This window comes from Eutrigla gurnardus, assembly GCF_963514095.1.
Source record: "Eutrigla gurnardus genome assembly, chromosome: 19".
Taxonomy (NCBI): domain Eukaryota; kingdom Metazoa; phylum Chordata; class Actinopteri; order Perciformes; family Triglidae; genus Eutrigla; species Eutrigla gurnardus.
The window spans coordinates 11684472-11697561 of NC_139930.1; positions in this window are offsets into that span (position 1 = coordinate 11684472).

The window sequence follows — 13090 nt, forward strand, 5'->3', positions numbered from 1 at the left end:
CCTGAAACGTCTCATCAATGTCGTCACATTTCTTGGAAAGCAAGAGCTGGCGTTTCGAGGACATGATGAGAGTAAAGATTCCGAAAAAAAGGGGAACTACTTGGAGTTTCTGGAGTTTTTGGCGGAGTATGACAGCCCTATGCGCTGTCATCTGGATTCAGCCACTGTTTTCATCAGCACCTCCAGCAAAATTCAGAATGACCTGATTCAATCGGTGGCAGATGTAATGACCGAAGCAATGAGGGAGGAGGTGAGGAACACGCCTTTTGTCTCCGTTATGGTAGACGAGACAACTGACGTCAGTAACACTGCTCAGATGTCATATCAATCAATCAATCTTTATTTATAAAGCACTTTTCATACACTGAGTGCGCAGCACAAAGTGCTTTACACAAAAATAAAAACAATAAAGTAGACACCTCCCACCCTCCATACACGCACCCACATACACACACATGCACAATACCGGCAACAGGGAGACATGGCAAGGCACTGAGAATTGAGGAAGCGCTGTCATTGGGGCCATCCACGCTGGGAGGATTCACAGACCGTGCCATGGGGGGCGCCAGTGCCAAGGCCCTCCGACCCTGACAGACAACAGCTGGTCAGGCCGAAGGGACCCGAGGACAGCACCCCTAGCAGCAGCCCGGACTCAGCTCCCAGCGTGGAGGACCCCCCCTGATGTCCTGCGTTACACCACTGACGGTGGTGTCAAGGAGCGCTTTTTCCAGTTTGGTGATGTCAGTGGTGATAAGCGCACAGAAGCCATAGCTCGTCAAGTTTTGGACTTTCTGGAGGACTGTGCCTGCACCAATAAGGTAATTGCCCAGTGTTACGATGGAGCTGCAGTCATGGCCTCTGGACTGAATGGGGTCCAAGCTAAAGTCAAAGAAAAAATACCAATACAAGCTAGTCGCGTAGCAATAGCATGTGATTCTTGGACTTCAGTCACGACAGAATCTTATTTAACAGTAACGGTACATTACATTAGCAAGGACTGGCAGATTGTGTCACATGTGCTGCAAACAAGAGCCGTTTATGAGTCGCACACTGGTGCTCACCTGGCAGAGCTACTGTCTCGTGTCGTGGAAGAATGGCAGCTATCGGATAAAGATGTGGTGCTTGTGACGGACAACGCATCAAACATGATTGTTGCAGCTCAAGTTGGAAAATTCCCTCATGTGAAATGCTTCGCCCATACGCTGAATCTCGCATCCCAGCGGGCTCTTAAAATGCCCACTGTCTCCAGGCTTCTGGGCAGAGTCCGAAGAATATCAACGTTCTTCCACCGCAGCACTACAGCGAGCCATCTTCTGAAAGTGAAACAGAAATGTCTTGACATGAAGAATCATAAGCTGATAACTGATGTTGCAACAAGGTGGAACAGCGCATACGACATGGTCGAGAGGTTCTTGGAACAACAGCCTGCAATCTGTGCCACCTTGCTGTCTCCAGAAATCAGAAAAGGAGAGTCAGACCTCTGCACTCTCAACGAAACAGATGTGTCAAATGCAGAGGACATTTTGAGTGCATTAAAGCCTATGAAGGATGCAACTTTACTGATGTCTGAAGAGAGCAATCCAACAGTATGTCTTATTGCTCCTCTAAATGCACAACTCTGTCAGAACATGACAGACACCATCGGAGACTCGCCCCTGGTCCATGAGGTCAAGAATGCCATCAAAACAGATCTCCTGAAGAGGTACAGCAGGGAGGCAGAGAAGATGATCCTTCATAAAGCCTCTACCCTGGATCCCCGTTTTAAGGGACTGCGTTTTCTCACAGAAGAGGAGAGGTTGGAGCTATACAGAGGAGTGACTGAGGAGGCTGCAGCCTTGGAGGTAATTTCATCATGTTTCTTGTAAAACTTGTAAAAATGTATTAAAATATTAAATATATTTTAAATATTCAAGTAATTAATTATTTAAGTAACTTGATATTAAATATAGTTTTATATATTAAAACATTGCTCATAACAATATTAAAAGTAGCTACAATAAGTTAAAGTTTTGTCTGAAAAAAAAGTTATAGTATACATAGTTATCCTGATAGATGTGAGCTGTTGCATTGACTGACTGAGTACACTATCTTAAATTTTCTATTATTTTGTTCAAATATAGACCCGGTGCACACCTAGGAGGACAGGAGTGGATGAAGAGCCTGGGGTAACAGGAACTCTGGAAGATGAAACATCCACGGAGAACAGCCCCTCTCCTCCCAAAAGAAAGAAATCACTGCTTGTGAGTTTGCTAGGACAGTCTTTTACTGACACTGAAGGTACAGCAGAACCCAAGACCCCCTATGCCAGGGCTGAAGAGGAAATGGAGAGATTCTGCAAAGTCCCATCTCTGCCTCTCACTGAGGACCCTTTGAGCTGGTGGCGTGTCCACGAGGTCACATTTCCCCTCCTCTCTCGGCTGGCAAAGCGATACTTGTGCATCCCAGGCACAAGCGTATCTGCAGAGCGGGTTTTCTCCACTGCAGGAGATGTGGTCACTGCTAAAAGAAGCACTCTCAAACCAGAGCATGTGGATCAGCTGGTGTTCTTACAGAAAAACTTGCATTTTCCCAAATGCTGAGCAGTTATTCATGTTTGTGATGTATGGCACACATGTATGGCACATTCAGGAAGTGTCCTGGCTGTTACTGTCACTTTTATATTTGTTGTAGCATGTTACTGCAGAATGTTGAAAAGTTATAATATTCATACAACAGGCTTAGGCTAGGCCTATGCTATTTATTATTGTTTACCGTCACATTGTATGGCACATTCAGGAAGTGTCCTGGCTGTTACTGTCACTTTTATATTTGTTGTAGCATGTTACTGCAGAATGTTGAAGAGTTATAATATGCATACAACAGGCTTAGGCTAGGCCTATGCTATTTATTTTTGTTTACTTTCACATTTGTTATGGCTTTATATATTTTTATGGATATTTATATTCCAGAACTGCAGAATGTTTTGTTTTTTGAAGATTTATTCACACAACAGGTAGGCTCGGCTTATCTGTTATTTCTGTAAACATTTAAATCAGTAACAATTCATATGTCAGTTCATATTGTTAACAAGTAACAGCACTACATAAGCTTGTTCTTCTAGCTTTTGTGATGTTTGTGCTTTCCCAGAGCACATAAAATAAAAAGGGAGTTCATATATATATCAGACTGCTTGTATCCTTTGACGAAAACATAGCCACGTGCAGTAATCATGATGCATCGTGATGCATCGTGGAATCGAATCGTTGACTGGATAATCGTAATCGAATCGAATCGTGGGACCAGTGAAGATTCAAACCCCTAGTGCTGGTGACATGAAAGCTACTTTGTTTTGCATCAGAAGTACAGAAACCGCATGTAAACCCTTCAATGTCAATGGATGAAACGACACGAGCAAAGCTTAACTCTGTACAGCAATAGCTGCTGCCTGCACTGCCTGCAAGCATGGAGGCATAGCTCTTGCTATGGGATTAAGTTTAGAAGAGTAGTAAGCTATCGGTCTTAGTTTTTGTCCAAAAGGTGTTAGAACGCTGGTCATGAATCCTCCTCTCGCGTCACATGTTTGGATGAAAGGTTTTTTTGTAGTCTGGGAGTGCTAATACTGATGTGCTCACTAAAACCTGTTTTAGTTGTTTGAAGGATTGTTCTGTGTCCAAATAATATTATCCCCGGCTGCCATAGGTTGATCATAGATTAGACCCTGCAGTGGTTGTGCTAATTCAGCGTAATTAGCAATCCATCCAGTTTGTTTCTACTTGCTTTGTGACCTTGTTCAGCTAAAAACTTCAGCAGCACCAGAGTGTCTGTTTTAAAGTCAGCTTGAGTTTTTTAAGCTATCAAAATATCATCGACATACAACAGAATTTGACTTTGTTTTGGTGGGTTAAATTTGGCTAGATTTGATGACATTGCCCGCGAGAAAATGGTAGGACTTTCACAATATCCCTGAAGGATCCTTGTGTTAGTGTACTTCTTTCCTCTGTATTAAAATGCAAACCAAAACTGTGAGTCTGGGTGCACTGGAAAGAATTTGCTAGATCAATAACTGAGAAGAATTTGGCCTGTGGACTTAACTCATTTAGCAGCGTATGTGGATCTGGCACTACGGGCGCCCTTGGTATCACAGCTCTGTTGACAGCCTGCAGGTCTTGAACCATGCGCCATCCTGTAGATGGTGCTGCTTTTTTTGACTGGAAACAGAGGTGTGTTACAGGGTGAATCAGGACATTCTATGATGATCCCTGCTTTAGCCAGATCTTTTAATGATTGGTTCTATGCCTGCTTCGGCCTCTGGTTTTAGTGGATACTGACGTTGATATGGTCTTAATGATCCTTTTGGTGTAATTTTTATCGGTTCTATATCTTACCCACATCTGCAGACGCAGTTGACCATAATATTAGTGGAACACCTGCTAACTGATTCTTCTTCTTCAGTTAATTGGTATCATTCTGCCACGTTTTGTTTGTTCCCCCCTTTTAGATGAACAGCCTTTTTACCGTTTGTTACCCAATTTAGCTGCATGATATAAATCTCCAATTTGGGTGAAAAGCTAACTCCCCCACCTTTCTCCTCCCACGGATCCCCTGATTCTTCAGCTGCGGTGATTATGCGGCCAAGATCTTTCCAGCTCATGTTTTTTAGAACATAAAAAATATATACATTTTTAAAATTATTTCTGAGAAAAGAAAAATCTCTCTCAAAATATTTTTTTTTAACTCTCCAATATAGATTTTTTGCTATCAGTGTGAACATATTTTCTCTCAAAACGTTTTTCTTCTCGCTCTCAAAACCTCTGCTCTCGAAGCAATTTTTCTTCTCGTGTCAGGATTTTTCTCTCGTGTCAGGATTTTGCTCACGCCGTGAAAATTATGTCAGGGGCGGGGCCACGTTCCTATTGGCCGGTCGGGTGAGCCCCGTCTTGGGAGTCTTGGGAGATCTACTCAACTTCCCCAAAATGCATTGCAGCTCGTCTGACTTCTGAAAAGTTTTGGATAATGGCCGACGATTGCGACAGCCCGACACAAACCGGGTACACATGTAAGTATACTGTAACATGACTTTTATGTTTCCAGCTGACTTTTAAATCGTATTGATAATGAACGTTACTTTATTGTTGTTGGAATTGTACGTTAACGTTACGAATCGAAGGTCCTGCCAGCTGGCTAGCCTACTGACGGTAATTTACCATAGAGGTTAGCGAGCGTAACCGAAGCGGCAAATGTGCCGTTTTTACTGACGTTAACTAAGAATATAGTGCTTATGTTAAACCGTGGTTATATATTTACTAACGGCGGTAAATAACGCGGTGCACCGTTCGTTAAAGGGACGGATGCAGACACCGAGCGCCTCATTCAGTGGAGGGAACGATGAGGAGACGTTCATCGGCAGGAGGAATGCTGCTCTGAGAGGCTTCACTTAAAAAATGTGGTGTTAAATGTTATAATTCTCATATGCAGGGCTTAACTACTACTGTTGCATATTAAGCTACTCAATGATATAAGGTTGAACACCAGCGTATATAGATGGGAGATGTCCTGCTCTCCTGAGATGTCTACCTGAAACGTTCTGTTGAACATGAATGAAGTTGTCTTTCTTATTAATAATCAGGCAAAGTCAGTGCTGGGTAATATCTACAATGTGTTAAAACATCAGAGTCCATTAAGTTTATCCCATGTGGAACAGTATTATTGTCCATATTCTAATATATGACTAGTGGTGAATAGTTGATCTAAACAATGATTACGATAAGTGTTTGTATGTATGTATATGTTGTTTATAGGAACTGACAGTGTCAGCACTGAGGGAGGAGAGGTCACTGCTGCACACTGGAAGTGTTTGTTGTCATGGATGAGGTGATGGAGCAAAGACCTGCTATTACTCCACTACACCCCATCTCCTCAGCCATGATGCCAACCACTGCAGCAGGGTCTCTCCTCCAGAGCAGGAGGGAAAAAGACCTGCAGGCCTAAAACATGAGTCAACAATCATATATATTCAGATATTTATTATTTAGATTTGTACACAACCTAATAATCGTAAATCATTAAACAGGAAACATTTGTCTGTAAGAACTACTGTGTGGTATTACTTATAAACTGCACTACTGATAAACACAAATAAAACCTCAACAATAATCATGTTCTTGCAACACCAGGGATCTGGACATTTGGAGCAGACACTGCAGCTACGAGCCTCTGAGGATGTCCCAGGACTGCTGGAGTGGCTCGTTGACTTCGTCGCTGTCACCCCCATCACCACCGTGGAACTATGGACATGGAACCCATCTGTTCTGTTAGTAAGCAGTGGACGAGGATCTCCGTGGAACACCTTGAAAGACAGAAGTCCTTCCTTAAATCCCCTTCCCGAAGTAGAGGCCCAGCGGGGGAACAGGAGGATTGACCTGCAGTACGGCCGTCTGGCACCAACCTGTAACAGAAAACATCAGATATTACATTTATTCTGAATGCTTTCCTATTCATTTGTTGATAAACTACTTATTTCTTATCATACACGTATTGCAACCTGTATATATAACATGGATTATTTGTCTAATAAATTATTCACTAATATCCCACTTGCTTGTACTTGTTTATTTTTAATCACACCAAACTCATACATGATATTATTAAAACCACTTATATTAGCCTACATGTAGCCTACATTTGTTTATGCATGCATATGCACATCTATTGATAATCAAATAATAAAGGAACGTATTTAAACCAGATAAGTCATATTACTTACTTCAGAGGGAAATCCAAATTCCATGTGCATGTGAATAATGTAGCTCCTCCGACGGGCCGATTGCCTCCGTCGTCTCCGCGGTGAAGGTTGCTGGTGTTCCCTGGTCAGAGGTATAATACGATCTATGAACGGACGATTAATGATCGATAAAAGCTGCTTAATAGTCGCGATCGATGGCGAGTGAAGCAGCTACTCAGGTAAGAGGAAGAAAGAGGGAAAGCGTGGGAGCGCGCATATAAACTGTAGAAAACATTTGACAATTGTAATTTGACTTTAAAATATTTAGAAATATTTAATTAAGTGTAATAATAATCATGCTTTATATTTTGATAAGTAATTTCCATTAAACGGGAGCTAGAACCGCTAATGTAATCGATTCAGTTACGTGAGAGAAGATGTCAATAAAGTTAAAAAACAAAAAAAATGTAGTATGATATGTGTAAACTTCCATGTGAACAGCAGCATACTCAAACGGTCATTTAGTAGGCAGTATGCAGTACATACACGTTGAGTATGTAGTAGGCAGTACGTTAGTATGGCATTTCAAACACAGCCCATGCCTGTGAATCGACAATGGCGTAATGATTCAGTTCGACTCCCAAGACGGGGCTCAGCCGACCGGCCAATAGGAGGCTCGTCGGGCTCACCCGACCGGCCAATAGGAACGTGGCCCTGCCCCTGACATCATTTTCACGGCGTGAGCAAAATCCTGACACGAGAGAAAAATCCTGACACGAGAAGAAATTGCTTCGAGAGCAAAGGTTTTGAGAGCGAGAAGAAAAACGTTTTGAGAGAAAATGTGTTCACACTGATAGCAAAAAATCTATATTGGAGAGTTAAAAAAATATATTTTGAGAGAGATTTTTTTTTCTCAGAAATAATTTTTAAAATTTATATTTTTTTTATGTTCTATGAAAAAATACTTTCTCTCAAAACTTTTTTTAGTCTCAAATATTATCTTTTGCTATCAGTGTGATAATTTTTTCTCTCAAATATTTTTTTTTCTCTCAGATCATTTATTTTCTCGCATGTCATAAAGACACAAATCTAACTCCATACGTTCCGCCGCTCATTTAGCTGAAGCCTCATCGTTCTATTACATTCCGCACCTGAACGCTGACAGTGAAGTGCAGAAAGTGAAGAGACTTGTTACGAGCCAGCGGTGATTTGTTGAAAGAGAAACTTTGTGCTCGTAAAACATCTGTGTTGACCTCCTGACATCTGAGAGAGTGAACGATGGTCTTCCTGCGGGAGAAGCACCTGCTTATTGCCAGCATCCTCCGCCTGCTGGATGACCGTGATGGTAAATCACAGCACAGACACAGGGAACATGAATGATTAAAGTTGTTATCTCCATATAAAATCACGACAGACGATGGATTTTACCGAGAACAAATAAGTTTGAATATTGAAGTTGTGACCGAGAGAAAGTGTTTTTATTGGGGAAGCATAGACCAACTATGCTAAAAGTTCTGTATGTTGCACGCGCCATGGAGACGGACGTGTGTGCGTGCGTGTGTGTGTGTGTGTGTGTGTGTGTGTGTGTAAGTGTGTGTGTGTGTGTGTGTCAAAATCTCCGTTTTTAGTTTGAATTGTAATAAATAGGATTCTCTTTAACATCATGTAGTGTGGTAAAGTCTTCACATTAGTCATGCTGGACTTGAACCACATGAATCATCTTAAATAAGGTTTTCCTCATTAAGACTCTCTTATGTTGTTCTGTGTGTCTTTGAAACTATTTTGACTCGTTAATCTTGGTCTTAATGAGTCCAATCATGTCATCCTGATTATGTCACTAACCTTTTCCTGTTCTTGACCCTCCATTCAGCTGCTCTGCCTCGGCCAGGACGAGACCTCCAACTCATGGTTACTAACATGAGGAACCGTCCTCTGAGCAGCTCCAGCATCGAGTCAATGAGGGACTCCATCCTGAGCCTGTACCACAACCTCATCACAGGCTCCAGAGATTTCCCGATGATCCCCTACAAGGGAAACTTCCGCTCCAAGCTGACCGCCACACCCTTCTTCGACGATGCGGAGCAGGAGGAGAAAGAGGGCATCACACCGTCAGGTCTGGTGGAGCCCCCTGCAGGCTCCATTCCTTCTCTTCGTCCAATATTTACACCACCTCTTCCTGAGAAGGCGAGCCTGGGAGCCCTGAAGGGGGACTTCAGAAACTGTGTCCGACACATGGAGGTTGATGGCAGGAATGTTACCAGAGTCATCTCTCCTGTTTACCGCTGTTCCAGCACCAAGCTGACAAACCGCTGGAGGGTGAGCGACTACGAGGCAGATGGACAAGTCCTCATGTCAACCCTCTGTCGGTTCACCAAAGAGTCTGCTCAGTGTTTAAAGACTCAGGGACGAAAAAGAAAGAACTGTGAGGAGGAGAGCAGCAGCAGCCATCTGCATCCAGCAAAGAAACGCCTCAGACTGTGATTGGATGGCGTGAAGGGATTTCTTGTAAAGGAAACCTTCAGGCCCCAGGTAGCGACTTGCACCGGGGACTGTCCACCGCTTCATCCTCGTGCTGAGAGACATTTGGATTTTATTTGTCAGAGCCGGCCTGTGCGTCTGGCCGGGCCGGTGAAGCCCCTGGTAGCGTCTTGCACCGGGGCCCCTGTGGACATACTGCACCATATGAATGATATGGGTGTCTGAGGGGTAAATATTGTACATTTGTAAATAGTTCATTCATTTCATGTTGCTGACTCATCATCGGCTGAGATCAAGCTTTAGTAAGTCGTCCTTTACAGGAAATCTAGAAGTGAAATAGATTGTGTTCATGTTGTACTGAGATGTCCTAAAATAACACAACTATTGTCCCCTCTTGCCAGACTAGACCAGTCCAGTCCAGACCAGTCCAGACCAGACCAGACCAGTCCAGACAAGACCAGTCCAGACGAGACCAGACCACTCCAGTCCAGAGTAGACCAGTCCAGACAGACCAGTCCAGACCAGTCCAGACTAGACCAGTCCAGAAAGACCAGTCCAGTCCAGACCAGACCAGACCAGACCAGTCCAGACCACACCACCAGTCCAGTCCAGGCCAGACCAGACCAGACCAGATGACCAAAGGAGACAGGATGCACTGAGACCCCTCCATTTTAAAAAGGTAACTTTACTCTCATTTTATGTTATCAGAATTATTTTATAGTTAAATAATTTTGCCAGATTTGTTTATTTTCTGTCTTTTGTCGTTGAGATGTCAGGAACCCTCGCCTTTAAAAAGATCAATATGCATTTATTTTACATTTATCAGAATTCTTATGCAGTTAAATAATAATAATGATTGTGCTTGTTGTTGACATCATTTATTAACTATCCTCTTCTCTTGTCGTTTGTTTTAGAGATGTCAGGAGCCAGGAACCCTCACCTTTAAAAAGACAAATATACCATTTTTTATGTTATCAGAATTCTTACACAGTTTAATATTTGTTTGTTCCTGATTTGGTTTATTCATTATTGTCTTGTTTGTTTGTCTTTTAGAGAGACGAGACAAAACGAGGAAGAAACAAGTCCAGACCAGACCAGGCCAGACCAGACCAGACCAGACCAGACCAGATGACCAAAGGAGACAGGATGCACTGAGACCCCTCCATTTTAAAAAGGTAACTTTACTCTCATTTTCAGAATCAGAATTATTTTATAGTTAAATAATTTTGCCAAATGTATTTATTTTCTGTTGTCTCCTCTTGTCTGTCTTTAGTCTCTTAGAGAGAGGAGAGGAAATGAGGAAGAAACCACTCCAGACCAGACCAGACCAGACCAGATGACCAGATTTGATTTAACCCTCCATTGCATGATATATGAAATAATAGAGAGAAAAAAATATTTCCACACATTTTATTACCTGTCATAGAGCACATTGAACAATTCAACACATAATTTAGACAAATTATAATAATAGGGGGTAGATTTGGGTATGTTACTTTGGTGCAACAACATGCAATAAGTGGAATAAATACAAAAAGTGCAGTTTTTTTTTTTTTTTTTTTTTTTTTTATGGCCTTGATTATGCCATTACATCCAGGATATTTACACCTCCCTCTGTTTTCACTGTAGACAGACCAGTGGTCTATGCGGTCCAAGCAGACTGGGGCCGGTCCACTGTCACTGAAAAGGATAATTACACAATTATTATATGTATCTAGGAATATTAGTGGCAGATTGAACATTTGACTGACACACACACACAAACACACACACACACACACACACACATGCACATCTGAGCTTACAAAGCTATAAATTCTAGTCTATGCCTATGAATACTAATAGCTAAACTGTCATCATAACTATTGTTATTAAGTATTTTAAAATAAAAAACAAGGCACTAACTGACAAATACTTTAATAATTCTTGGTATCCTGCCATCTGTGTGAAATGTTATATTGCTATTAGTATTGCTTACTAGCATAAGAACTGGGAATCCGCATTCCACTGTTGCATATTGTTGCTTTGAGGCAACATAGCTAGTAAAATTGTGAAAATATTTTTTATTTCATGGAAATCCTGAGTTCCTTGAATCAATCATGGATGAATCCGTCCAATAAAATCATCTTTGTCGTCACATGATCAACATCCTTCATGTTTGTTTTATTGTTGCATTTGTCTTTAATAAAGCAGTTTCACATGAAGCCACATTGTGTGTTTGTGTTGATTCTCAGCACATCTGGAGAAAACTGATTCCATAATGTCCATTTGAACCACTGTGTGTTTGTTTTGATCTGTTCTGTCTCACCAACAATAATTAGGATTAATCCCATACTAGTATAAAAGGTCAAAGGTGTGTCACGTCTGAAGTTACATCACAGTGGTATGGTTTAGTAGAATAGTAATGGTAGAAGTTACATTAATAATAATCTCTGTCTCCACCACTGCAGTACGTCTGAGTGATGAAGTGGGTTGAAACAGTAAAAGTCTGCATGACACTTCATGTGTTCTTCATGTGACTTCTAGCCTAAATCATTGAAGTGCTCTTCACATTTCTCAGTTTGATGCACAAAACAATCTCAACAAGAACACCCAAATACAGTGGTGGTGAATGGAACCCAGACACTCGTCTCCAAGAAGGTTTTAAAATGCCTTTATTAAAACGATCACATCCCCCACAGGTAGAAAATAAATACAAACAATACCTCGATGTGTTTCAGCATCCAGCCTTCTTCAGGAAGTTACAGAAAAAGTATGTCGTGAAAATATCTTCTACAGCAGGTGGGAGCAAATCAGGAGGTGCAGACAATCAGTCAACCACTCTGAGAAAGTGTTCACTTCATGTAATCTATTCTACGCCTTTTCAATTAATTAAAAATGACCAGTATTTTATGGTTGCCAGCATGTAACCATAAAATATCCTAAAATAACTATCGTAAAGTCAAGTTAACATAAATGTTTACAGTATCGTGCCATATAAAATGAGAAGACATATCCCATGTTTTACACATGAAACTAATTTTGTTGTTGTTTTAACTGCGGATTTTATTTGTACCTTTTTCTACCCACATGCTTAGCTTTCACCAGTGGACGCCAGTTATAAAAGGCTGCTAACTTCCTGTTAAATGCTTGAAGAGGAGGATGAGCGGTTTCAATCAAAGGGAAGTAAAAGGCTTTGTAAACCTCTTTGGATCCCTTTACCCATTACTTAAACTACAACTTTAAATGAAAGACTTTTTGTTAAAGCTACACACGTTTGGAAGGACAGAGTTTGAATCTCATGAAATTTAAACCTGCACAAGAAGTGACACACCTCCCACTCCTCCCAGCTCCATGTCTGTGAGTAACTGGATAGGAGTGATTGACAGAAGAGCGTGCTGCCTTCTGGCTGAGACAAGGTGAGTTTCCACATATTTCACTCTGAATCGGGAACAGCGGAGGCACAAGGCTGCCATTGTTTCCAACATAAAAAGCTGTTTTATAATGGAAAAAGGTAGCAAACAAAAGTTGAGTAAAGCTTGTTGTGGAAGAAAGAGCTGATTACTTACCGGTCTTAAGCTGGGCTTGGAACATTTTGTTTTTTAATCATTTTATTTCTCCTTTTCCAACCCTTAAAACTGCATGGTTCTCTTCTGTAAATTGTTTAGTTTTGTACTATAGTTGTTTTTCCTTGTATGTGACACAATTTTAGATTGCGTTGTATGAAGCGTGCTTTGTAAATTAAATTAATTCTTATTATTGTTAATATTATCTGGTAAAAAAGTGGAAAAACAACTAAATGTTACTTAACTGGACACCTCCTTATAAACAAGCAGAAATATGGAGTCATAACTGACCAGTGTGATGTGTGCTGGGGTAGTTATGGTTGTAACGTGGCAGCCTGGTGATGTTTTCAGGCAGTGACAAATAAAG